This window comes from Toxorhynchites rutilus, chromosome 2, assembly GCF_029784135.1.
Source record: "Toxorhynchites rutilus septentrionalis strain SRP chromosome 2, ASM2978413v1, whole genome shotgun sequence".
Classification (NCBI taxonomy): Eukaryota; Metazoa; Arthropoda; class Insecta; order Diptera; family Culicidae; genus Toxorhynchites; species Toxorhynchites rutilus.
This window is the reverse complement of record NC_073745.1, coordinates 79,147,308-79,175,183: the sequence shown is the minus strand read 5'-3', so window position 1 is coordinate 79,175,183 and position 27,876 is coordinate 79,147,308. Positions and strand designations below refer to the sequence as shown.

Sequence of the window (27,876 nt, the reverse complement as noted above, 5' to 3'; positions counted from 1 at the left end):
AGAATCGTGAATTGTATCTAGTACTTGAATCTGGAATAACATATCGGAGTGTGATCTACTTATAGATATGAATTAAGATCGGAATTTCGAGTCTTAAATTCTGAAATAGTCGATTTCTACATACTGGATCTGAAATGTATCGGAAATTTGACCACATTGGAACTGTAAATTTCTACTCCCAATAATGAGTACATAATCATAATCTGATTAAGAATTAAAGTTCATTGCTAGTCGGCTCTCCATTATCTTGAATTCGTTACAGAATTCTTACAGACTGCTGATAGAACTCTATTTTAGAAAAGCAGTTTGAACTAAAAATTTAAATAAGGTATGACGAGCTGTCGTCTTATAGGTTTCACTCAATACCAATGTAAAGGGTGTGTCACATCAAATTGCATCACGGAAAAAACGCTGTAGAAATTTAATTTTTAGGAATTATATCTTCAGCATTCGCTTATAATCAGAGTGTATAGATCACGTTGGTCATGCTTCACTGTCAATTTTTCGTAAATTTGGAAAAATGTCGTCGAACGAAAAAGAGCGTCGTGAATTAATCCTGTGCACTCATTTCGAGAATCCGGAATTGTCACATCGGGACATCGGTAAGATGCTGGGAATCGTCCAATCCACGGTCAGCAGAGTACTAAAACGATACTTCGAGAACCTAACCATCGACCGGAAGGTGAAGAACGGCAAAAATGGATGCTCCGTCAGTGAAAAAGATCACAAGCGCGTAGTTAGGTAGTTTAGAAGTGATCCGAGAAGTTCGATCCGGGATGTCGCCAATAAGCTGAATCTGTCAAGTTCATTCGTCCAGCGGACCAAGCAGCGGGAGGGCCTGCGTACATACAAGGTTCAGAAGGCTCCAACCCGCGACGAAAGGCAAAACATGGTGAGGAAGACGCGAGCCCGGAAGCTGTACACCGAAATGCTGACGAAGCCGCGTTGCCTGGTAATGGACGACGAAACCTACGTCAAAGCGGACTTTCGTCAGCTGCCGGGCCGGTTGTTCTTCTCCGCAGAGGACAAATTCAGCGTTCCGGAGGAGATTCGCAAGCAGAAACTATCCAAGTTTGCCAAAAAGTACATGGTGTGGCAAGCGATCTGCTCTTGCGGAAAGCGGAGCGCCCCCTCCGTGATGACCGGCACGGTAAACGGGCATGTTTACCTTAAGGAGTGCCTACAGAAGCGCTTACTACCACTATTGAAGCAGCACGAGGGCCCGACCATCTTCTGGCCGGGTCTCGCTTCTTGCCACTATTCAAAGGACGTGTTGGAGTGGTACGAAGCCATCGGGGTCACCTTCGTGCCAAAGGAAATGAACCCGCCCAACGCGCCGGAACTTCGCCCAATAGAGAAATATTGAGCGATTATGAAGCAGGCCCTCCGGAAGAACCCAAAAGTTGTCAAATCGGAGGCGGACTTCTGTTAAAAAAAAACTTTCTGTTAAAAAAAAACTACAACCTGACGTTGTACAGAACCTTATGGACGGGGTTATTTTACTGTCTAAAATTTTCAAAAGGATCGGTCTACTGGGCGAATTTCTACAGCGTTTTTTCCGTGATGCAATTTGATGTGACACACCCTTTACTCTTCTATTAATTAAGCACTTTTCCAGTAGATCCATATGTTGCAAGAAAATTATGTTTTTCATGAGCCACAACTCCGAAAGTTTCTATCAAAATCGGTACGATTTTGCGATGACATGTTGTAGAAACTGTTTACCATCATTTTAATGGGAATGTTTACGTCAAGTTCTACCAAATACTGGATCAGGGAAGGTCTGATTCAACAATAGCATATCCCCTGATATTACGTGGAGTTTCCAAATATGTTTCCCAAATCAACCTCTAACGAATATGTTCACACCATTAATCTATCACCTCCCGACTAACGACGATAGAGATGAACACAGTAGGATAAAGGAAGTGCGCAAATTACCACGACTTCCCAATAAGGAATATACTTGTATAGAAAATTCAGCTCCCCCTGCTTTTGGTCAGATTTCAAACGTCTCACCATCATTAAAGGCAGCAGTATCTGATCGAACTTGTTTCATTTTGGACATGTCTGTTGAATAATTCATCACATCCCATCCCCTGAGCTCCGCCTGCGTGAAGGAAGTTCGCTCTCGTCGCCCACCCACTTGTCACCCGAATACCGCCGCCCCCTCCCCGCACAACGCCTGCAGAGACACACACACACATGATAATAACAATAATATCCGCAAACGAGCGGAATTAACATAAAATAAGTAAGAAAACTCTGATTATGCTAAACATGTGCCATGATTTGGATTTTTTCCACCGCAGCTAAGCTTCCTGTTCGGTGCGGTGCCGATGCGCTATTTCAACATCCATCCATCGAACAAAGAGAAGAGTAGTCCTCGCGGGACATTGAAATTCTAGCGGCGTTTTCCATCAGCCAGCCGCCCGGTGATGAAGTCGAATGACGATTAGACAGAGATTGTCAGAAGAAGCTGATTGTTGTTGTTTCGGGGCGGCGATGATGGGGTTGACGGTTGATCCTACGAAATTAGTATTAGTTGGAAGAAGGGGGCGAATCGGTTTCAATGAGTGATTAGATGGGTGGCGCCGGAGGAGGAGTGGTCGTTGTCGGGAATTTAAAAAGATAATTAACATTGCGGCCTTGGAGCCGAGGAGTTGATCCTATGAATCGCTTATTTGTATTCTGCCAACGCGTTCGCATCAGGGTATCGAACCGTGTTCATTACGGGAGAGTTATAACTTTATCATCAAAAGTATTTTATTCCAACTTTTAGAATATCCTGAGTAAAATTGTTTTTCTCTTTTTTCTTTTCAGGTGCGCATTTCTACGTAAAAAAAATCACCTATTAGATCACAATCTCCAGTATCCAGTCTGGCACTCAGAATAATTGCGAAAAGTACATATTTTGATCAAATGTTTGCTGTCATTTGTCAAAAATATTTTTATCAATTATATTAGTGTAAATTTTCTATCGTCGGACATTTATTTGATCACGTATAAGAGTAAGAAATGAAAGAGTGGTCGAATCTTATAAATCGAAAGAGATGCCCATTCGGACGTATTTGATCAGTAGATCAGATACACCCAAAAATAATTCTCAGCACAACTTTTGACATCCTGATTTGTAACTGATTATGAGCCTAAAATAACAAAAAAAAATGCTACCCTCCCATACTAGTACATAATTTGTATAATATATTTGCCATAGCAATATAGGAACAATATGAGAGAGCGAAACAAGAGATTGATTGCAAACAAGCATGATTATGCTCTCCTTTTTACACTTAGGAAACATTTTCAGTACCTCTCACATATTTGTGCAACAGCACCAGTGACTAAGTGGATAGCGTTGTCGTGTAAAAAAGTCACAGGAGGGTTGTGTCCGAGACACTACCGCATAGTTGACGTAGGATTCCGTTAGGCTATCTGTTGATTTTGGATATGTTTGAAGAATTACATCGTTAAACTCTTTGATAATGATTTGGTGGCCCTGCAAAGGGCTGTTTTGTTTGGTTGTTGGATATTATTTGTTCACTCCACCGGTGTTTACCGAGTGATGATGACAGAAAGATGGTAAACATTCGTTGGATGGTGCGTGTCAGATGAAAGACACCGAAGTTGAATGAGATATGATGAAAATCGCCCTCTGTGATCCTATACGAGATGCCTCCTATGTTATGTATGGATGAAATTAGGAAAAAAAGCTCACCAATGTAATATAAGATAATTACCAATACCGAACACAATTATCAATTTTTCTCATCAGCAAGAACATGTTACTTTAATATAAAGGAAACATATTTGAAATGGGAAAGGTAATTACTTTTTACCTTCTTTTATCTTCTGAGTGTTCATTCAACCCAATGCGAATTTTAATTGGACTAATAGCACCTAATACTATATGTAGAGCATATGGGAAATCACTTTTTCTAATATTTCTTCACTTTTCCAATTTTTCTCGCCGTATAAACTTTACCTGGGTGAAAATAAACACAACAAAACAGACAGCTTAAACCAAACGACCCATTCTCGAGCGGGAACACTTCTACTTGAATGGCGTTAACGTTCCCTGTGGAACTTTTGTCGTCTCAACGTATGCATTAACTAGCGTCATTTATTAATACTTAGTTGGAATTTCTTAAGCGAAACAACACGTCTTGAATGTATTCCGAGGGCTGGCTCTAGAATACGCGTGACCACAGTGCAAGTTAAAAGAAATTTCTTTGACGAAAAATCCTCCAGCCAGAACGGGAATCGAACCCGAACACCCAGCATGATAACGTGAGACACTAACCAGTCGGCCACGGGTGCACCCTCGAGCGGGAACACACCTTGGTTTTCATTTATGAAAATTGAAGTAAATGGTTTCATACACAAGTCATTTTCAACACAACTGCTCCCATATAGAATTTTACACTTACACTTGTGCTAAATTTTTCACAATACACGATCGGTCATTGATATGAAATTTTACGAAGCAACCAACATGAAAGTTACAAATTTAAATTTTATTTGCTAGAAATGATGCTTGGAAGCTTGGTTTTGATGTCTCTGTTTGGGGAACCGCCGCATGTGTCGTCAATTTCGATCAATTAGAAGTGGATATTTCCGTTAGGATAGGGGTTGAGATTTTTCAATTGTTTGATAATTAGTTTCGTGACATACATTATTTTATTCAATATAAATAAATTGTTATGGAGTACCGAAATCGATTGACGCAAAAATTTCATCAATCCATCATGAAATGACTGAGCAATAAGCGTTTGAAATTGGTCAATTTTCACGATGTGTTTGATTTTCGAATTTCAGTTTGTACCCCAATATGTTTCTGAAAGACGTAGTCCTACGTCAAAAGTTAACAATTTGACGATTAAAATGGATATGTTTTCTTTCGAATGCACTAACCACTCGCTTTCCTTCGTCACGCAACGAGCAATACTTTGCCTAAATTCTGGCGTTAGCTCACAATGTGAGTTGATGCGTTTAATGAATTATTCTCCATTTACCGATAACAGGCATCTATCAGTTATTGTATTGTATGTTGCCCAATCAGTTCGAACTCAATTCACGTTTTTATCGTATAGGTCTTACTACTAACAATTTATGTGATTGTGGTCCAGGATTTATAATATCGAGCGTGTTGTTTGGTTATGTAAAAAATGCAAATAATGAATTTAACTGACTGTTGATTTAGAAGATCGAAAGAGTATACTCACGTATGGGATTCCATATTCTACCACGTTATCTCATCTAACCCGCTTGAAGGATACAAGTTTATACAGGAAACGGTTATTTTCCATTTGATGTATCATGTAAATTACAGATGTTGAACAAAGAAAAAACTCAATTCAATTGCAATTACTACAACCAATCACAGTCCTATGTCAAGATCCCGTTCGTGCCCCTAGGCCCAGGCCCATCAACTTTTTATTTTATTTATACACAATTTCTCAATTTCTTCCCACTTTTCTCGCTTTTGGCTTCTTTATCTCTTTTTTGTTTTGTTTTATTGGGACTTTGTGTTCAAACGTTTATTCGACACTAGCTGACCCGGAAAACTTTGTTCCCGCCCAAAATTTGTTTGTGGTTCTTCAAACATTCACGTTTTTTTAATAAGCGCAAGTTCATGGGTCAAATCGCAGAACTGTTCATTGATTGATCTTTTAATCGACCCCGTTGAATTTACCTTTTATTATAAAATTCCTAGTACTTCTACCGAAACTCATCATTATAATATCAGATTATTTTCTGACGCAATTCTCGTTCAAGATTTTTCAATCACTTGCAAACAACATGTTTTTCCGATACATGGAATAAATGTTTTATACAGAAAATATGATAGAATAATGACAGCCCTAAATCGGACAATTCCTTCCTCGAGTTTTGCTCTAATCAACATATTCGGTAATTCATTTTTATTGGTATAGATGGAAGAACATAAAGATATTTCGTTAGGGAATACATGAGGGAACTCCCCTACCAGAAGGGGAGGAGTGTCTAACCACCATAGAAACATTTATTGCACCCTATAATCTCCACATGCCAAATTTGGTTTCATTTTCTTGATTAATTCTCGAGTAATGCAGAAATTTGTGTTTCATTTGAATGGCAGCCCCACCCTCTCCTCTAGGAAAGGAGGTGGAGTGCATAACCAGTATAGAAACATTTATTGCACCCTAAAACCTCCATATGCCTAGTTTGGTTTCATTTGCTTGATTAATTCTCGAGCAATGCAGAAATTTGTGTTTCATTTGTATGGCACTGCTATAAAGAGATATAGTATACTAAAGGCAACAGATAGATTTTTATTCTTAGAAAACACTTCCCAACTTCATTTTATAATAAGGTGTAATATTATCACGCTTTTATTCAACAGCACAAGTGGCCATGTGGATAGCGTGGCCGTGTAAAACAGCTTTGCATTCCAGCCGGCCTCGGTTGGATCCCCGTTGACATCGTTTGGACTTTTTTTTACGATATAATCCCAAGCTGACTTTCAGTCTGAGAGAAAGAGATGTCTGCTCCCATACGTACAAACATTTTAAAGCTTTGAAATTTCGAAAAAAAGGGTTTTTATTTGTTCATTTCATCCTTCAACACACGAAAAAGCTTTTTTTTTCTGCTGAAGATGAAATGATGCCATTCTGTGTGCTGGAGAGTCAAATGCGCCAATAATGAGCTGTTTTAAAAGCTTAAAAATGGTTTGTATGTATGCGTGCAGACATCTCTTCCTATTTTTTTTCTCATTTCATTTGGGATTGTGCCAAAAAAAAGTCCATTCGACGTCAATGAGGATCGAACCAAGGCCGGCTGGAATGCAAAGCTATTTTACACGACCACGCTATCCACATGGCTAATGATGCTTCAGCAGTTGTTCAGCAAATATGTGATAATATTGCACCTGATTATAAAATGAAGTTCGGAAGTGTATTCTAAGAGTAAAAAAGGAGCGCATGAAGGAGAACAATATCTATCTCGGTCTGGGCCGTGTATGTGGCAAAGTATGCGGAAAGTTTATTTGTCTTTTGTTTCGCTCGCTCGTATTAATCTTATATTGCTGTACCATGTATATTATACAAATGCTTACCAGTATTTGTGAGTCATGACATTTTCTGTTATGTTATGTCTCATTTAATGTCATAAATCGGGAAGACAGAACATGAGCTAAAAACCAATTTTGGGTGTAGTTTGGGTGTAGGACTATGGTGTCACATAATCGGAACACTCAATCTCAAATCGGAATTCGATTGCTCAAGTTCGATCTAAATACGGTAAATTTGGGTTGAATGTCACGAAACGATAACTCAGTTTCTGAGTGTTTGATTTTTGTGAAATTTCGACAACGTGGATTTCGGACAGCAGATCAATGAATCTCATCAATACGTGATACTGCTATAATACACTTTTTCGTCATAGAAGAGTGTATCATACAATATGGTTTTTCACTCCTGTAGCGAACATTGTCTCTAAATTTATTTCAATGTGTTCTTCCTCCAACTAATACACGTGCGCCCTCTGTTCTCTATCCAAGAATAACATGATAAGCCGCTAGATACCACCAAACACACCGTTCATACGATTATTATTTTTCGCAGAGCATACATGTTCGTGGCCCCCTAATCCCTTGCACGAATTTTGTGCACCTCCAGCAGTTATTGGTTTCTTCGCGTGTAGACAAGGCCAAGGTGCGTGTTTGTTTTGACATGACCATATTTTGGGCTGAAGTGAAGTCCTACAAAACTGAAAACTGAAGCGAATAACGTGAGAGCTCCAACGCGTCGCAAGTCCACAAAAAAAAAAATAGTATTTCGTGCTAATTTCGACCGATGTTTTCGCTTTGAATTCTCAATTGTATCGTTTGGAGTACCTTTGTACGCGTGTTCCCTAACGTAGTTAATTGATAGTATCCACGTGAGAAGTGTGGATCGTTAGAACAGCGTATGGAAATCTAAAAAATAAATTAATGAGAAAATAAAAGCTTTTTCACATTTCTTAACTTGAACTTCAGGAATGGATTTCTAATTTTGAACAACATTCAGTGGGCTCTCTGTGCAATTTCGTGTATATAAATCAATCATAAAGGGTTGCTACAAATAGATTCATACTCAAAACCCATGCATTGATAAATGAACCGTGGCTATATGGCGTATTCATCTTCAGAATGCTCTGCGACCGGCAAATAGATAAATTCCTTCACTGTTTGATTTAAATCTTCAGTCTATTGAAGCGAATAAGCACACTCCTCTCTGGACAGACAACAAACCTCCGGCGGAGAAAATGTAAATTCCGGATTTCGCTGCAATTCACTGCTGAGTAACAATCATTTCGATACATGACTTCGCACAATTATATGCCTGCCTGCGTTGGAATGATCGCTAATTCCAGCGGACTTGTTATTACCGACAAATTGTGCGTTGTGCGATGCCTCAGGTGTGTAACACATTATCTCGAAGCACCCTCTGCGTTGAATGATTTCCTGTTTAGAGCGATTCAATCTATCGACACCCGATTGTATTCGAACACGGGACACGGTGTCCCGCTATCTATTTTGCATTCCATCCCGGAAGGTAATGAAATTACACTCAATCCTCATCCTCATCCTCATCGCATTCAATGCAATGAAAATTTTATGCAAATAGCACTGTAACGTTTTGTGTTACGAAACCGCTTACAATTGGAAATGGATTGTTGTCTCCGTTCAGAATCTATCTGGATTTCTTTCAGCCTCAATTTGCAATCTCAAGTTTTCCGCCCTCCGGGAAGCCACTCATTGCTTTTTGGTTCGCCAGAGATTCGCGCGGAATGCGCCCCACCCCGAGCAGCCCTCTCTTCTTGGAAGGCTTTCAGTTCGATGAACAGAAAAAATAACCTTTGATTCGAGGCATCCATTTGTAGGCGAACAAACGAACGAACCAAACAACCGACCCACCTAACAACCGATAACAAGGCTTCAGCATCGTTTTCCTTCGCATGAATACAAATGCGCGCGATGGTTGGCCTTGAATTTCTCGCCACCAGCCCTGAAGGTTCACGAGAGATTGCGAGATAGCGCCGATGGTTAAGAAGCAGAGATGAAACACTTGCGCAAACTCTCGCACCTCTTCACCCCCATTCGCCTCCCCCCCCTTCCCCCTTGTACTACTGTTGCATTCCACCGAGGGCAACAAATATCTGCCAAACCGCGGCTTCCCTACACCAGAAAACAAAAGAAGTCACTCTGTTTAATTAAACTTTTATGCTGCCGCCCAATGCGCTGCGCTGGGGTAGAATTTAGTGTGTGGGATTGCATTGTGTGTCAGTTCTCATTTTCCCACTCGATGGTCTCGAATACCATCCAACCAACGCAAGAGTTCGCCCTCAAGGCGCGAAAGTTCTCCACTCGAAGCTGATGCTGCACATGGAAGCCAGTGTGCTAATTCAGGGTCAACATCATGGGAATTAGCTGACAGATATCAGATGATGATACGGTTGAGTGTGTTCAGGTTTCTTGCTGTCTCTCTGTTCTATGCTTCGTGGCTGCGGCAGAAGTGTTGTGGTGTGGAAAATTGGTTTCGCCAAAGATGGGGAAATTGTTGGGTGGTAGGGTCTTTGAACTAGGGAAGTGCTTAAATGTGCCCCGTCCGTCACTGCATCGTTTTAGGAAGACAGCATGTCAAGATTTTCATTATGTTTGATGTGATACTCAGTATCTTATTCAACTGAGTTCATCTCAGACAGATGGTTAAAGAGATTACATCGTCTTGGAGCTCGGAAAATAGAAATAAAAATATTTTGTCTGACGCAAGTATCACAATGTTTCTAAAATAAGTCATATTCATCTTTTTATCTATATAAATAAAAATGGAAAGCCAAAATATGTTGGTAAGCGCAAAACCCGAGGAAAGAATGGTCCGATTTGAGCCTTCTTTCTATTGTTGTATTCCTTTCTGCCCGTAGATCAATATTACGGAGAGAAAAATCGGAAAATTTTCAGAAAACTCCGAAAGAAAGTCGGAAAATACGGAAAATTTAATTCCCGTATGTTCTACAATTACATCATGATAAGAGTTGTTAGTGAACTAACGCACTTCTATATCGTCCATCTATTAGGATTAGGGCCTAATCCAACAATCATTAGGCGATCTAGGATCGATTCTTGGAACATCGATCTTTCCCATTCCGATTTCAGATTTTTTGGATCGATCTTTTGTACTCGAGAAAATCGAGAAAATCATTTTTTTTAGCTTTCGAACTGTTCGATCTTAGAAAAACTTCTTGTAGATTTGGCTAACTATTTTTTTAAACGTAATGTCAACATATTGATTTGGAAAACATAACAATTATGAATGAAAAAATTGCTTTTCTGTATGTTTTCCATGTAACGAAGAAATATGTGAATCATTCAAGTGAATGAATCCAACGCAGGCAGGCATATAAGTGAGTGAATCTGGATCGAAAATTGTGTCTGGAAATAAATTTGTATTATAGTTACGAGTTTTGGTAGAAGTAATAGGGCATTTATAGTAAAGGTAAAAAATTTGGATGGCCAATTAGAAGATCAGTCAATGAAGAGTTCTGCGTTTGATTTCACGAACGTTCCTATAGTAAGAAAACGTGAATTTTCGAAAAATATATCAAAAAAATAAGTTTAGGTGGAACGAAGTTCACCGGGTCAGCTAGTTAATAATAAAAAATTTTTTCGATCCTCTTCTATCAAAAAAAAAGCTTTGATCCTTAGCGATTTTGTCGTGCAAAGTGGTTCCCTTGAACTAGCCCAAGATGTTTGACGTTTGGGATTCTCGAAATAAATCTATTCTTCATCGCCAGTCACAATCAAATGGGAAAATTGCTTTCCGGTGTACCTAGCGATCAGCACTTCACAATTGATTTTTTCGACTTTGCCCTGTCTTGGTTCAGCTCATGTGGAACCCATTTTCCGATCCTCTGGATCTTTCCCATGGCCTTAAAACGTATGAAGGTGACTTTTTGATTGATCCGCAAACTGTTATTGTATTTGAGTGTCATAACCGCCCAAAAGTGCTTGCTGTTCATTGTCCTCGAACTTTTTCGGAGACTTCCACGCTCTCAGTTTCTGACGCCAAACTCGCCATTTTATTATTTTTTTTAACAACCCAAAGCATTAAAACTTTCCAAGAAAATCTATGCTGATCGCAAATAGTTCATTCAGGTATAAAAACAGAGTCATGTGTTGACGAGTGCTTGTTTCATATTAACGAGGCTTTTTGAATGACGATTTATTTCCCGGTACATCGCGTCGCGAGTTCTCGAACATTCCACATATTTCAATACATCCAGGAAAACATTCCTGAAACAAAACGGATCGACAATAAATTTAAAAATTCATTGGACCCTCAAATATGCGATTTCTTGATTTAGGGTTCATGGTAAATGATTAACGATTTACGACTTGTGAAAACGATAATCGATTGGATCACAGTTTCTGGCTTGTTAGTAGAATTTTAGAAATTATTTTGGAATTCAAAATTTATTAATTTTATGTTTTTGGATTAGAGGATTTCGGATTTTTGAATTCTAGGTTTTCAAATTTATGATTTTTGATTTTTGATGATGATTGATTTTTTATTATTTTGTGATTAATAGATTTAAGATTTGTTGACTTTGGAGTTTCCGGATTCCGGATAGCAGGTTTCTGCATTTGAAATTTTAAGATATTAAGTTTTTGAATTACTGATTTCTCTAGCTTTGAAAATTCTAGATCCGAAAATCTAAAATCCAATTTTTTTTTTATTTCATAATTAAAAAAAACAAAGATCGGAAATTAAAAAATATTTAAATTAGAAATGATGAAGTCAAAGATCTAGATATATAAAACCAAAACTCTGAAATTAAAAAAAAAAATCCACAAATAAAAGTTTCGAAAATGCCAAAAACAGCATAGGTCTTTAGATTTTAGATTTGTGGTTTTTTGATTATGGAATATTGGATTTCAGATATTCGTATTTTTAATTTTTTGATTTTCAATTTCAATTCAATTTCAAATGAATAAAAAACAAGAACCCATAAATTGAAAATACAGAAACCTTAGAATCAGAATTTTAAAAGCAATATACAAATCGGACTTTATTGTATACTGACTCGATTATACATGATTCGACCATATACAATTTTAGACCCAATTATATACAGTTAAAAAAAGTTTTTTATATTTCAAATATGACTTATTTCAAGTGAAAATGAATTGTTGCAACATTAAAGTGAATGTTAATTGGTTATTATGAGTACATTGGAGTAAAAATCGTGATTTTGGTATATTCTAGTTGAAAATTGTTCAGAATGATATTGTAGCGAAATTGTGAAAGATAGAAGTTGGATGTCAAAGAACGAATTGTAGAGCGGTTAGAAAGCTTCAAGTTGGTTGATAGAAAAAATGATGTTTATTTTTTCTATAAAATTAAGAATAATACCTTAAAAATTACTAACTTTAAAGTTTTACACTTGTAAAACGTTACTTAATAAATTCACTACGTACTAATAAAAACGATGCAAGTAATACCTACGTTTAGAAGGTGAAAGTGCCACTGAGAACGTTAGTGCCATTCAATAAGAAGAAGTAGAAGATATTCACTAATTTGGAAGTTTCACAACTATAGTCTGTATTAATTTTTTTCATCTTTTAGATGGAAGCAACAGAATTGTCCTACGTAGCGTAATTTTTTAATTAGAGTCAGTTTAAGGCAAACAAAGTCATCAACAGAGAAAAAGTTTAATAACTCTGTTATTGTTGAAATTCAAAAATATGCATAGAAGGACTTTGTTCATAAAATATGATCCTCTATCATCTCCTGAAAGTATTAGAATTTTTCATGTGAGAAAGGTATTTTATGAGGTGATGAATAAAAAAAATGAATTCTTCATTTGTATTCGAAAAACGAAAAATTTTTTGTATAAAAACAAATTGAATCTTTTTTGTTGACTCGTTTATATACAGGAATCGATTATATACATTGAAACAAAAAACCAAAGACTGTATTTAATCGAGTCCGCCCTGTATTCGGAAATCAGAAATCCCTGAATCTAAACTTCAAAATCTAAAATCCAAAAACCTCAAATCTAAAAATTTTGAAGACAGATATCTAGAATCCAAAAACTTGAAATAAAAATATCTAAAGTCCGCTAATCCCAAAATAAAATATTTTAAAAACATCATACGTTCATTGTGTTTTAGTTTTTTTCATCTAAAATCTAATGATAAATAAAATCAAAAATACGAACATATGGAATCCAAAACTCTATAGTCAGAAAACCAAAAATTTGAAAGCTTGGGTGTTCCCGAGAAAAATCTAACGATGTTTTTGAGAATTTAGATTTTTAGATCAGTATTCAATTTTTTAGACTCTAGGTCCTACGATGTCTGCTTTTTTGCATTTAAGATTTCTATTTATATTGGTTTGGTTTGCAGATTTTTGATTTTTAGATTATATAAAACTTTGGTTTTGAGTGAAAGAGATAGAGAATGAAAAAATAAATAGCTGAACAGAGAAAGAGAGGGAAAAAGAGCCAGAAAGAAATGAAGAGAGAGAGAAAAAATAGAGAGAGAAAGAGAGAAAGAGAGAAACAGTGAGAGAGAGAAAAAAGAGAATAAGAAAGATAAAAAAACAGAAAAAGAGAAAGAAAGAAAGAGAAAGAGAGGGGAGAGAGAGAAAAAGAGAATGTGAGAAAAATTAAAAAGAGCAAGAGAGATAGAGAAAAAGATAGAAAAAGAGAAATAGGAAGAGAGAGAGAGACATAGAAAGGGAGAGAGAGAAAGTGTTAAATAGAGAAAAGAGAGAGAAGAGAAAGATAGAGTGAAGTGAGAGAGCCTTCAATCATTTAAAGGTTTCAACTTGTGTAGATCAGGCAAAGAGGTCTCTAACCTCCAAAAACGCAAAATTAGAAAATTTAACCTCACCTACGCCACTGACTGGTTGTTAACTGGATAACTACCAAATCGAAATTGACCTGTGACCATGTTGCTTCTGATTAGTTGTGGTTGGGAGATAAGAAGAAATAAAAAACGCAAAACACAAAAGTCAGTTCAAAGCAAACTTGATGGGGCCGCTCTACGAAATTTTTCCAGCTCTTCTCTTCTCGTTTGGACGCCATTTTCTAGATCTTTGGCTCTGGCTTCGCTTTTTTGAGAATTGAAGAGCAAATGTCAAAATCCACGCATCCACAATCCACGTGGATGTGTTTAGGTTTTTCTATACACACTCAAAAGTAATACTTAAATTTAATATTACCTAATTACGATCATTTCACCCTGTGAATCCATTAAAAAATTACTGGGCGCTTTCAATTGGACGTTTATCGTGACTAAACGTTTAAATTTTCAATTCGTATTCCCAATACTTCTCATTTGAGTATGTGAGTTTTAACAGATTTGGCAACGTGAGGCCGAGCGTTGTCATACTGTAGAATTACTTGGATTCAATATGGTTCCCCAGAGTAGATCTCGCAAATTTATAACGGTTACAACAGGTCATAATACAGCCATTCCATGCCAAACCGATATAGTGGTTTTCAGATTTTCGTGAAAAGTAATAGTTTTGTTCCTTATCGCAATTTATTAGACCTGTAGTTTTTATTTTTTTTTATTAGGGTACCCATTTCCATTTTAGGGTGGTCCGAAAAATCTATTTTTCTCCTTCTTTCCAAAAAAAAAATCAAAAAACTTTTGAATTTTGGGCCGATTTAGACGATCAACTTATCATATTGAAGCCAATGAACTAGTATTATTTAATGTATACTACGCTTCTTAAATATAGATTTTGTTTCTGTAATTATTGATTGTATTTGTTTTTTATAGTTTACATGGTCTCAGGACCAAGGGCGATATTTTTACTTGAAGGCTGAGATGAGATTTATTTTTCGGACCATCGGTTAATTTTGAAAAATCTTATCGCCTCTGTGATTTACGAATATGTTATGTAAAAAACGTCAGCTTTCAAGGAAAAATATAAAAACCTATAATATAACTATCGCTACACGGGAATCTGAGAACTACTATATCGGTTTGGTATGGAATGACTGGATTAATAACACAGACCTGATCCCACCAAATAGACAGCATAATATTCAAAGTGTGAATATTTAGCCAAACCGACGACCTGGAAACATGACCGTTCTTGTCTGTAATGGTTTTTTTGAACTCTCCGACAGAACTAAATGTTTTGAATCGTACAGACAAAGTAACGAAATTTCATGTGTTTATTGACACAGTTCGAATGTTGAATTTTACTGATTTATTGTATCACCAACAAAATTTGTATTTAACAAAACGTGAACAGACCTTCCGTACCGATGGCATGGAAGTTTAATTGAACCATATTTTAATGATGAATTTATTTCCAAACGATACAGTAACGGTAAACTACGATTTGTTCGCAAACAGGCGAACCCTTTTTGATTATTTTGTTTATCTAAATAGACAATCTTGAGACATTCTTTCATCTTCTTCATAATATTTCCTTCCCATACTCTCCAATAGCGGTACGAACAACTTTGAGCGTTCGCGCACACGCAGATCCAATCAGCGAAACTTGTAAACATCGTCTCCGTCATCTCAAGGCGGGAAGTTCAACAGAAATCTATAAAATAAACAAATGCTTATCATCAGTGCCTACGTAGTCGCTACGGGTTCTTAAGTTACAGGAAGATATCTCAGCAGGTGGGGAAGGTCAGCAGGAAAAATGTGTAGGGAAATTTGCATAAACAACAGTACGATAGGTACAATATTTGTTTTAATTACACATCTATCAGAAATGACGCATGTACCGTAACTCGCAACAAGTCCCCCATTGGGATTCACACTTTTATCCGATTGACACTGCACAAATCTGGTGGAAGTACGCCAAATCATCAAATCGAATCGCCAATTAGATTTCTTTGTTACTTTGCACTTACCACGCGCACCTCATTTTTTTTTTGTATTGCGCCGTGGCTTGATATGGCGATAGAATCGCGCGATAAGGAAACGTTATGGATGCAAGCTGTTGCTTCGTGATTCATACATTTGATAGTGAGTTTTGCGCGGTGAGGCGATGTGATTGTTGCGCTGGAACTAATTTCGCTATCGCGTCTCAAAGCGAGGCGGGGAATATTAGATCTGTTTGTTTCCACGAACCACTCAGACACAGATTAGTTGTCGCCTTCTGTGGACAGGTGTTCTATTAAGTTCCAATAATGATTGTTTACAATATCGATGAAGTATTCTGGAAGCGATGAGTATCAAAATAAATCATTTGTCAGTGCAGCGGCTTGTATGACATAGTAAGCACAATATCGATTTGGAGTGAGAAAACTGATTTGGATTCGGATATCAACAAGACGCTCCCACATTCAAATTGGTGTATTTTCACCAGAGTGTTCTGAATGTAGTTATATTAAATTCGGTAAAATTTCAATTGGGAATATCAAACCAAATGGAAGTTGTTAGAAAATATTTTTCCCTGTAAAAGTGCCCATCTTCCGATATATGGGTTCTTGTCGGAAATTGTAAGGGCTATACACATGTTTTTTGAGAATTTGAAAAAACATTATTTTGGAAAAAAAGAATTTCAATTTTTAAATTTTTTTTTCAGTGTAATTTTTTTTTGAAAAATTTGGATTTTTTTCTGAAATTTTTTATTTCCGATATTTCATCCTTTGACCAGAATTTTATAGATATTATAGTTTTTCAGTTAGATTTTTTTGTAAAAAATTTTGGCCCTTTGCAAACAGTAATCTAATTCTTTTTCGATGATTTCAAATATGCAAAGTTGCTTAAATCACCAATGTCTCAACACCCACAAGGTTTCACTGCTATCTGATAGGTGCCGTCAACTCCTAAAACGAGTAGGCATGAAATCCGTTTCTTGTGTCTTATTTTCGCACTCTTTCTTTTTTCATCCGTGCATTTTTTCTTCCTTCCTGTTTTTTTCTTTTTTTTTTGTTTCTTTAAGATTTTTTTTATCAATCCTTGGGAATTCCAGATTATAATTTCCATATTTCAGAGCTAACTTCTGGATCCAAATATAGATTTCAGTTGCGATATATTGTTCGATATGTTACAAATTACAGAAGGATTACACGGTCAGATTTTTAAAGCCGACCGAAGGTTCCAGTCATGGATTTTAGATCCTAATTTAAAAACTACAGGTTATAAATTTCGGCTTCAAATTCCTCATATCAAATCTCAAATTACAGATTCAATTAAAAATCTGCTAATTCCGGTATTTGCATACGGTGTAAATAAATCTGTATAACTTGATTCTGATTTAGACTTCGAATATTTGATGCTTTTTTCAGATCCAGATTTGATGCAAACTCCACATATGGATTTCAGATAAATTCACAAATTTTGGAATCACAATTCCTGAATCAGATAATAAACTATTATTACTCTTGTTTTCAGATCAGAAAATTTTCAATTCCGGATTGGAAATTTCAGATCGATATTCAAGAATCAAAAATCGAATTCGAAGTCATGGTTTCGAATTTTGGATATTTTTTTTTCTATTTCCATATTTCTCTGGATTCTGGATTCATTTTCCATGATTTTTCCAGCTGTAAGTTCTAGATTAGATTTTACAGATTTCAACGTTCAAAACCAGATTACTAGATTATTACCTGAGTATATTTTAGAATTCGGATTCAACGTATAGATTTCAGCGCTCAGATTTCAAATTTCATACTTTTAGCGGTGTATTCTGTATCCGATTTCTGTTATCAATTCCAGATATCAATTTAAGACTAGACTAGACTAGACTAGAGGTTCCAATCATGGATAATGGATAAAGTCTCAATTGAGAAATAAATAACTGATTATTGATTATTGAATTACATGGTCGCAGTGGTGCAATGCTCCTACAGAAGTTTGAATTACATATTATAGATTTGGGGCTCCGAGCAGTCTTCCTAACGCTGGATTCCCGATTAAAGATTGCAGATTGGGTGGAGGGTATTTTCCTGTTTCGATGTTCTAGACACAATTGCAGAATTCAGAATATTTCCCATGATTTTCCCAACTCAAATTTCTAGATGAGATGTTACAGGTTACAACTTTCAGAACCAGACTATCAGATTATTATCTGACTTATTTTTGGAATTCAGCGTATTAATCACAGTTCCCAAATTAAAAATTTCATATTTTTTTTTGCAAAGTATTCCGTATCCTATCTCTATTTTCAATTCCAATTTCTTGATACGCAATGGAATGTGAGATCTAGATTATGGATTCTGAGAATTGATTCCGAACTTCGAATTTTTGGTTTTCAGAATCGAAATCTGAAACCAAAAATTTGATTCTTTTTTGTTTTCTCATGATAGCGAAATCTTATATATAGATCCAGATTTTGGGTTCGGGTTACGGGTTCAGATCATAAATCACAGTTCTCCAAAGCTCAAAATTCTCATTCTAGTTTTTAATTCGAGATCCATGTCCCATGTCACTAACTATTTTCATCTTGACTCTGAACTAAAAAAAATCATATTCCACATTCTGGATTCTGAACAGATTAAAGTTTTCAGATTCAGAAAAATGTACAAGTTCTAGCTTCATTTTTCTATTTCTATATTCCAGACACGGCTCTAGATGTTCGTATTGAATTTCAGAATTTTGGCAACTTTAATTTCTATGTTAAATATCACAGAATTAATAGTTCATAATGAGATCTCAGATTCAGATTTCGGATTCATTACCCTTTGTTTCCAGACATCAGACAAAGACACTAGCTCCAGATCCATATAGCTTATTACAGATTTACGGATTACGAATTTCTGTATTCAGATGCTATTCAGAGGCACTATCACGATCATGAGATATAGATTTCTGATTTCTGATTCCATACTCTTGAGTCCTAATAATGGTATCCGTGTTTCATTTTTTTATCCAATTTCAGTTGCTTATTACTAAATACACTGAAGTCGCTTTTTACGCGGTTTTTTTATACGCGGTTTTTGGAATTTACGCGGTTTACGGAATTTACGCGGTTTTTTATGCGGATTTCGGAATTTACGCGGATTTCTGAATTTACGCGGTTTTTTTTCACGCGGGTTTCGATATTTACGCGGTTTTTTTTACGCTGCACGTATCAACCGCGGACAAATTCAATGTGCTAATTGATGTGACTTTTCACGAAATAAGTTTGTATTGTATCACTGATTAGTAGTTGAGAAATAAAAGGAAATACTGATATCATGATTGCAGCATACAAAAAAAAGTCAGTTAATCAATTGTTAAACTATGAGTTGCATTTTTTATTAATAATTCACTGTTTGTTGAATTTTAAAATTCACCCGGTTTATTTTTACGCGGATTTTGGAATTTACGCGGTTTTTTTTCACGCGGATTTTGGAATTTACGCGGTTTTTGTTTACGCGGCACGTATCCCCCGCGTAAGAAGCGACTCCAGTGTACCTTATATCATGAAAAATAGATTGCAATTTAGAATTGGAGATTTGAAAACACTTATTCTACATAGATCATCTATATATCTATCTATATATATAAATGGATTTCTGTCTGTCTGTCTGATTCTTATAGACTCGGAAACTACTGAACCGATCAACACGAAAATTGGTATTTAGGGGTTTTTGGGGCCGGGGAAGGTTTTCGTGATAGTTTGAGACCCCTTCCCCCATCTAAAGGGTGGCTAACAAACAAATTAAACACAAATCTCTACATTACTCAATCAAGCAAATGAAACGAACTTTGGCATATGGAGGATTTATTGTGCAATAAATTATTCTATGGTGGCTAGACTCTCCACCCCTCTCTTTAAAGGGGGTAGCCATACAAACGAAACACAAATTTCTGCATTACTCGAGAATTAATCAAGCAAATGAAACCAAATTTGGCATGTGAAGGTTCTAGGGTGCAATAAATGTTTTTACAGTGTTTAGATACTCCTCCTCCCTCTCTAAGGGTGGGGGTGGGGATGTGTTGGAGTTGCTGCCATAGAAATGAAATATACATTTCTGCATAATTCAAGAACTAATCAAGCAAAATGAACCAAATTTGGCATATGGAGGTTTTAGGGGGCAAAAAACATTTCTAAAGTGGTTCAACACTCCTCCCGTCTTTCTGAGGAAGGGGGGGGGGTGTCATAAAAATGAAACACAAATTTCTGAATAACTCGAGAATTAATCAAGCACAATTTGGGATGTAAGGTTTTTTGGGTATGAGAGATGTTTCTATAATGGTATGACACCCCTCCCTCCTCTGGAATGGAGAGGGGGTCCCATCAAATTATTACAACCAAACATGACAATTGAACATTTTCGGAAAACTCTGAAGGAAAAAGGGAAAATTCGGAAAATTAAATTCCCATATGTTCTACGCACGATGAAACGCACTCCTATAACTTCATCTATCTATACCAATAAAAAAGTATCGCCGAATGTGATGATAAGAGCAGAACTCGAGGAAGGAATTGTTCGATTTAGGGCTGTCTTTATTCTATCATATTTTCTGTATAAAACATTTATTTCATGTAACGGAGAAACATGTTATTTGCAAATGGTTGAAAAATCTTGAACGAGAATTGTGTCTGAAAATAATCATATATTATAGTGATGAGTTTTGTTAGAAATACTAGGAATATTATAGTAAAAGGTGAATTCAATGAGCTCGATTAGAAGATCAATCAATGAACAGTTCTGCGATTGGACCCATGAACTTGCTCATAGTAAGAAATCGTGAATGTTTGAAGGTATTGATAACAAAAAACAAATTTTGGGCGGGACGAAGTTCGCCGCGTCAGCTAGTAGGTTATAAATATGAACTTCACACTCCAAACTCAATGAAAAAATGTTTACAGGAGATTTCTTATATCGATTCCAAACACTACGTGAAAGATCCAGATTGCAGATTTAAGACTCGTAGTTTAATTTGGGGCCAACATGACATACCAAAAAGTTGTTTTTGTTTCCTTGGATATGAAACGTTCATTCAGTATCGCACTTTTTTATTATATTGTATCACATAGTAGCGTTTTTGATTGTTGAAGATTCTTAAGAATAGCGAATAATTCATATGATATTTCTTTCAGAAATCACAAAACAACTTCTTTATCGTTTTTTCTAATTTTCTTTTCTTTTATTTATTTACAGGTAAACATCAAATATGTAAATTGTAAGTGCTACACACGTTTGTCTCAATCCTAGAAACTAATAATAACGAATCAATTACATCCCATGGAAGGTATTCGATTGATAGACATTTGATCGTTGATAAATCGTAGGCAGACATTTTTTAGATGAATAAATGGTGAACACATTCTTGAACGATGATATGAATCGAAAGTTGTCTCATTATAAGCCAAAATAATAGAACAAACTTGTGTAATGGGCATCCATTGTCATCCTGAAATCCATTTCAATGCCATATTTTAGAAAAATTACGTAAAACAAAGACAAATTATACAGTGATAGACATTCTTTTAGCCGCACTTGAAAAAAAAAAACTTGAAACTCTTACAAAACAACTAAGAATGTTCTTTTTATCGGGATACTTATTTGCTGTAGTGATAGTATATTCAAGTCACTTTTATTGAAAGGACGTGCGTCACAATCACACACACACACAAGGCAGCATCGGTGGTTATAAACATTCAAACGTTGTTTTTTCTCGAGACATACAGCCGCAGGGCATAAAAATCGAGTTTTCGCATAATCACCAAGCCTTTATCTGTGTTTTTTGAAAAAATACTCGGGAATGTTCAATTTACAAGATAAATATTAGATGTGCAACGTAAGAAGTTGGTCAGATTAGTGATTTACGAAGAATTTAAAGGAATGGCGAAAGGTATTCTATTGACGGAAGAGGGGCGGAAAATAATAAAGATATTCAGTGAACAAAAGTTTTCTAATCGCTCGATCGTAACAAAAATTTGTCTATCTGAGAAAGTGGTACGGAATTTCTTTGAATAGTGCCAGGAATATGGGATATAACGACCAACAAATGGGAACACCAAAGTTACTTTGCGTCTTAAAGGTCGAATAAGACACGAAGCAACCAGGAAACGATGTCCTGCTCATACATTAAGGCAGAATCGGTTGTTCCAGTAACGAAGAGGCATATTGCGCGCATCTTGTATGAGTCACCAAACATCATGTGGAAGGCCGAAACTGACCGCCACCCATAAGCAGAACCATCTCATTTTCGCCCGGCAATACATGGAATGGAAACTAGAATGGAGAAATGTTGTATTTTCAATTTGGATGGTCCGGACTGTTACAGTTGCTATTGGTACAATTTAAGTCAACGGCATGTTTAAGTGTCGGCATGTCCGAAAAGTATCTTCATTTACTGGAGGACGTTTTGATTGGCCATATTGAGAATAACGCTACCGAGAATGTCGTTTTTGACGTAGAACTACGTCTTTCATTAAGGGTGTCAAATCAGAAAACAGGTCACGTTTTTATGAAATAAAGTTAACGTTAATAACTATTTTTGCTGCGAACGGATTTTGGCGATTTACATACCAAACGAATCGGAAATTCCGTAAGATTTGTTTAATATGCCATACATTAGAATCGCCTTGTTAGTAAATGATGAAAATTCATGAAAACTTTAAGTGTTTCTATTTTCCCATACATTTGTTCTGTCCATTTGAGTGCTTTCCCGAACAGAGCTATCAATAACGAGCAACTTGTCGATAATAACTACGATTTCCCCAACGGAGGGGAAATCGTAGGATTTAAAGTCTCCGTGAACGAAGGAAAAGAAGAAGAATGAAGGGGAATACTTGCCTAGAGTATAAACAGTGGATCTCGCTGAGGCAAACTTTCATTCGGCATCGGACTGTTAAGTAATCCAGTTCACTTTGCTTTCGCTGCGCTTCGATCTAAGATTGGACCCCACCAGTGGTAATCCAACTTGGAATTCGTCGTTTGCTTTTTCTGTTCGTTTTTCGCGTTATTCGTATCGTGTGTTCTTCTTTCCGCGTCATAAATTGGACGCTTCGCGTAGTGTGCGATGAGCAAGAAGAAGAGGAAGGCAGGCTCGAGCCCTGCAAAAAACGATCGCATTGCCAGGGGCAATAAAATTTCGAGGTAAGCGTCATCTAATGATGCACGTGGTGTTGGTGCAGTGAAAGAGGCTCGCACTGAACCGAGCCTTCGCGAATGTGACACCGCACCGAACAACAGCGAACAACAGTAGGCGATTTCGGCGCGTCGGTCGAAAATGTAAACGCCCAGGCAGCAACCAAAATCAAGCTCCCCCCGCTGGTGGTGAAGGCGGTCGCTCTTGACAAACTCATCAGCGAATTCGCATCGATGGGTGTTACAGCAGAGTACAAGCCGTGTGGCATAAGTCGGTCTTTTTCCAAGCAGTTAACATTGTTTATTTTCCGTCCTCATAAGGGCTTCGTTTGTGCCTTTGAGAATGCATCAATGCATTAAACTGACGTTATGGCGAAGCAGACGTTAAGGTTGTGCATCAAAAAATTATTTGGGAATACTAAGCATCTTGAATATCTTACTGGAATGTTATAAGTTATTTGGGTTCGCGTGCCAGTCGCAAAACTGCCTTCAACTAGGATTGCATTTGCGCTAATATTGATCATAATGAAGCATTGCTACTGTTTTCGAGGTTGTTATTAACAAAAAGAGTTTATTTCTCTTGTTTAGTCATCAAGAAAGTAAATGTTCTGGAATTTTGTATGTGATTAGGTTTCGCTTGCCAGTAGCAAAACTTCCACAACTCAGGGTGACAGCTGCGATTAACTCGAGCATGAGAAAGTAATGCAACTCTTTTCGAGGTCAGTAATATTAACAGAAGCGTTTCTTTTGAGAATAGCGCAAAATGATGAGAAATTTTTATATTGCTAGTAGTTTCAAGCCACCAATGTATGGCTCTGTTTGGCGCTTGGTTTACGCTTAGCTTGTACGAACGATATCTAGAGGTGCGATTCCTTTGAGGCAATACTAAATAACATGTAGCATGATATTTGATACTTGCAAGTGTTTTTATTGTTGTTGTTTACATGCGGTGCCAAAGATATATTGATGTAGTTATGAGATATGGAATAATGGTGCTGGTTTTTTTTTAGCAGACTTATCTCACTTCTTAACTAGGCGAACCTAGCCAGAATTTTCACCTGCCCCCGGGCTTCTGAATGCCAAAGGGGGACTAGGCTCTGCGGAATGCACGTATCTGCATGCTCGTGCTGTTTTAGTCCTGACCGAGGAATTGTCGGACAATCGCGCAGGTGCTAAGGATGACCGACTTTTGGATGCCGGCCAATTCCTTCTCGATGTTCAACACCTTTAGCGCTTCCAGAAGTGTCTTCGGGATAATTCCAGTTCCAGAGAGAACGACTGGAACTATTCTTGGGACCTCCCTTAGCCCCCACAGTTCCTTGAGCTCCACGGCCAATGGTCGGTACTTGCAGATTTTGCGACCGTGGGTCTCCTCCAGATTCTGGTTCAGTGGAATAGCGACATCGATGATGGTGACTTTGCGGTCGCTCTTGTCGTAAACCATTATATCTGGGCGGTTGTGGTGGATCGAGAGGTCGGTCAGAACAGTGCGATCCCAGTACAGCTTGAAACGGTCATTTTCCAGGACAGGTGCAGGCAGGTACCGGTAGTTTGGTACGTTGTCTTCCAGTAGAGCACATTGGAGCGCCAGTTGTCGATGAACAATACGGGCCACGTTGTTGTGGCGCTCGGTGTAGGCTGCGTTGGCCAAAACGGGACAGCCTCCCATAATGTGCTCTATGTTTTCACCTGGTTGATGGCACATCCGGCAAATGTCATCAACGTCTTGATGCCAGACGTACCGCCTGCAGTTTCTCGTCGGCATTATCCTGTCCTGGATGGCTATCATGTCGGCTTCTACTACTGAAGAGAGTTCACCACGCGTTAGCCACAGATTAGATGCGGCCTTGTCGACGTGTGGCCGGTCCAGTTGATGGGGGTGGGCACCATGCACTGCCTTCTGCTTCCAAGCTGCAATCTTCTCCTCCACTGTCTGCAGATTGCAGTTTAGTTGGTACTCCGCTTGCGCCAAGTGCAGAGCGCTGTATCCTCTGTCAGCGACGCAGACAGCCCGGTATAGCGCGTTTTGGTTGGCGCGTTCTGCGAAGTACTCGCGCAGTTGTCGTACCTGGGCAACACACAGTGCAGAAATGTCGACGATTCCAAGTCCCCCTTCTTTGCGTGGTAGTGAAACTCTCTCCAGTGCCGATTGAGGATGGTGCATTCCGGCCTCTTTGAATGCTTTCCTCATCCTCCTCTCAAGGTCCTCTAGGTCAGTTTTGCTCCATTTGACTACACCAAAACTGAAGGTCAGCAGGGGAACCGCGAATGTGTTGATCGCGCGTACCTTGTTCCCCGCGTTGAGGAAAGTCCTCAGGACACAGTTCACGTATTTTTTCTGCATCCTTTCTGCTCTTCTGCGATGATATGGTGTTGTTCGCAGTGGGCAGAAACTTTGGCGGTTATGATGCTGCTTAATATCTTGTACAGACTCGATAGGCACGTTATCGGCCTGTACTTTGATGGGTTCAATGTGTTGCTGTCTTTCGGGAGGAGGAATGTGACACCACGGGTGGCGAATTCAGGGAGGTTGTGTGGGTCACGTAGCACCTTATTGAAGCACTCAGCTATCTTTTGATGTGCGACGGTCAGCTTCTTGTGCCAGAAGTTCTGAACACCATCGGGGCCCGGTGCTGCCCAGTTCCTCAGGTACCGCGAGGCTTCGCGGACATCGTTCTCTTCGACGATGATAGCTGGCATCTCTCCAATTTCACCACAACTCTCCTCCTCCCGTCTTAACCACATTTGCCCGTCGCGATGTTGTACTGGGGTCTCCCAAATACCAGCCCAGAAGTTCGTCACATCGCTAATATCTGGCAAACCTTCGCGGTAGTCGGGCTTCTCGTCGCTAATGTGGTCGTAGAACGCTTTTTCGTTATCTCTGAACATCCGATTTTGTTCCTGGCGCTTTGCAGAGTCAGAGTAACGTTTCAGCCGTTTAGTTAGGTCGCTCAATTGCTGTACCAGTGTGTCGAGTTTTTCCGTCAGCTGGTGAGCTCCCAGCTGGCGAAGTTCAGTAGGCCGCACGATCACAGCAACTTGGCGACATAATTTCGCCGATCTGCTGCCTCTTTTGTACGCCATCAGTCTTCCAATTGCGGCGCGCTTGTTTAGGATCCGTTGCTCCAATCTCCTTCGCCATGGAGGCTCACGCCTTTCACGGAGATGTTGGAGCAGTCCGCTTCTTGGCCTAATACGGTATCCTAAACTTTTGGCGGTCGCCACAGCAGCACAGTAAACTTTCAGTTGCAGCTCCTCCATGTTCTCAGCATCAACCAAGTGCAGCGGAAGAACGTGCTCGTTCATGAGCTTTACTGCACTTGTTAGCCTGCGGGAATACCGCAACTTCGGGATCCTGGGGCGCGACAATGGGTCTGTGTCGCGGAACTGTGAGATCGCCTCGTCGTAGTGGAAGACCAGATCGCGTAGTAGTTGTTGATCTGGCTGTGGGTCTTCCGGCTCAGGGGGTTGTAGTACTGTGGCCTCCACTGGTGCTGATTCGCGTGCCCCACTCGCGAATGAATTGCTCAGCCGTACTGAACTTCGTCTCGACACATCGCTTGCTCTGTTGTTCCTGGAGCTTATTTCTCTCTGCACCTGCTGCTTGATCTCGTCGATTTGCGTTTGGGAGAGCATGTTGTTGCGTACTATCGCTCTACGCCTCGCGTTCATCGCGTTCTGATCAAGCCTCCCGACGAACTCTGGATACGCTTCCTCGAACATTGTTAGTATTCGAGGGCGACCGCTCATGTCTGTCTCCAAAGCAGTGCAGATGTAATAGGCGCGGATCACGAATTCATTCATTTCGTGTGTCCACATGATCCGGCGCCTAGTGGTACCCACAAGTGTGGACGACTGTCGTCTGGCAGTCGCAACACGTCTCGTAGGCGCAGCGTTTCTTGGGTGATGTCGATGGCTGCTGTTTCCGTGTGGCGGTAGCTCTTCGGGTTGAACCCGGCTGGTGGCCCGCTCTTGCACATCGCCCTCCAGCCGCTGGCCGCTCGCTCTTACGCCCGTTCCAGGACCAGCTCCAGTTCGGGGACCCTCCTCGGGTGATCGCATTCTAATTACTCTTCGTGAACGTAGCTCCATTTTCTGGGTGTATCTCCTTTGCCCGGGAGACAGCGGGTTGGCAAGGCCTCCATGACCCGGGAGGCCTTCCCCGGGAGAGATATAGCGCTCTGACTCGCTCGCACCCCCTCACTTAGCCACTTTCGACACCCGTTCTCGGAGCCAAGACCAGGTGTGTGTTTCCAGTTCACGCCCGATCTAAAAATGTCGTCATATGATCTTCGTGGAGGCGTGAGATAGGAACATTTGAGACCAACAGGCAGGCTCCTACCCTATGTTGATCCCCATTTGAGAACCCTGTTTTTTTTTTTTTTTTTTGACTTTCAACTCATTTGGCTGGTTCGTCACTTTTACTTCCATTTTTGGAAGAATGTCGGGAGTGAGAATTGAACTCGTGACCTTTAGCGTGAGAGGCATGGATGTTACCACTACGCCTAATCGACTCCACAATGGTGCTGGTGCAACATGTATATAATCTACTGTAGCCGAGTCTATGTCAATTTCGAAAAAGGCCACCGGAATAGCCTTCGAGGTAAATTTTCAATGCACTGACATGGAATGAATTGCGACATACGATTGTTTTGCGAGGGCAAGAATGAATCATCAATCAATTATCGTCAACTGATTCTACAATGAAAAAATCATTTCAGAGATTATTCTACTAATCAGTTGTTTCTAAAATTTCACAGCATTATAGAATAATATCCGAAGGTATAAACAAGCGACTTATATAAAATAACAGCGTAGTTCTACGTCAACAATGCGGTCGTA

The 27,876-nt window shown here is 38.7% G+C and overlaps 1 protein-coding gene across 3 annotated transcripts in view; it reads left to right on the top strand.

Moving 5' to 3' along the window:
• Positions 1-27,876, top strand: part of LOC129771114 (E3 ubiquitin-protein ligase goliath) — a 222,956-nt gene that overhangs the window by 27,329 nt on the left and 167,751 nt on the right. The gene's annotated exons all lie outside the window — the stretch shown is intronic.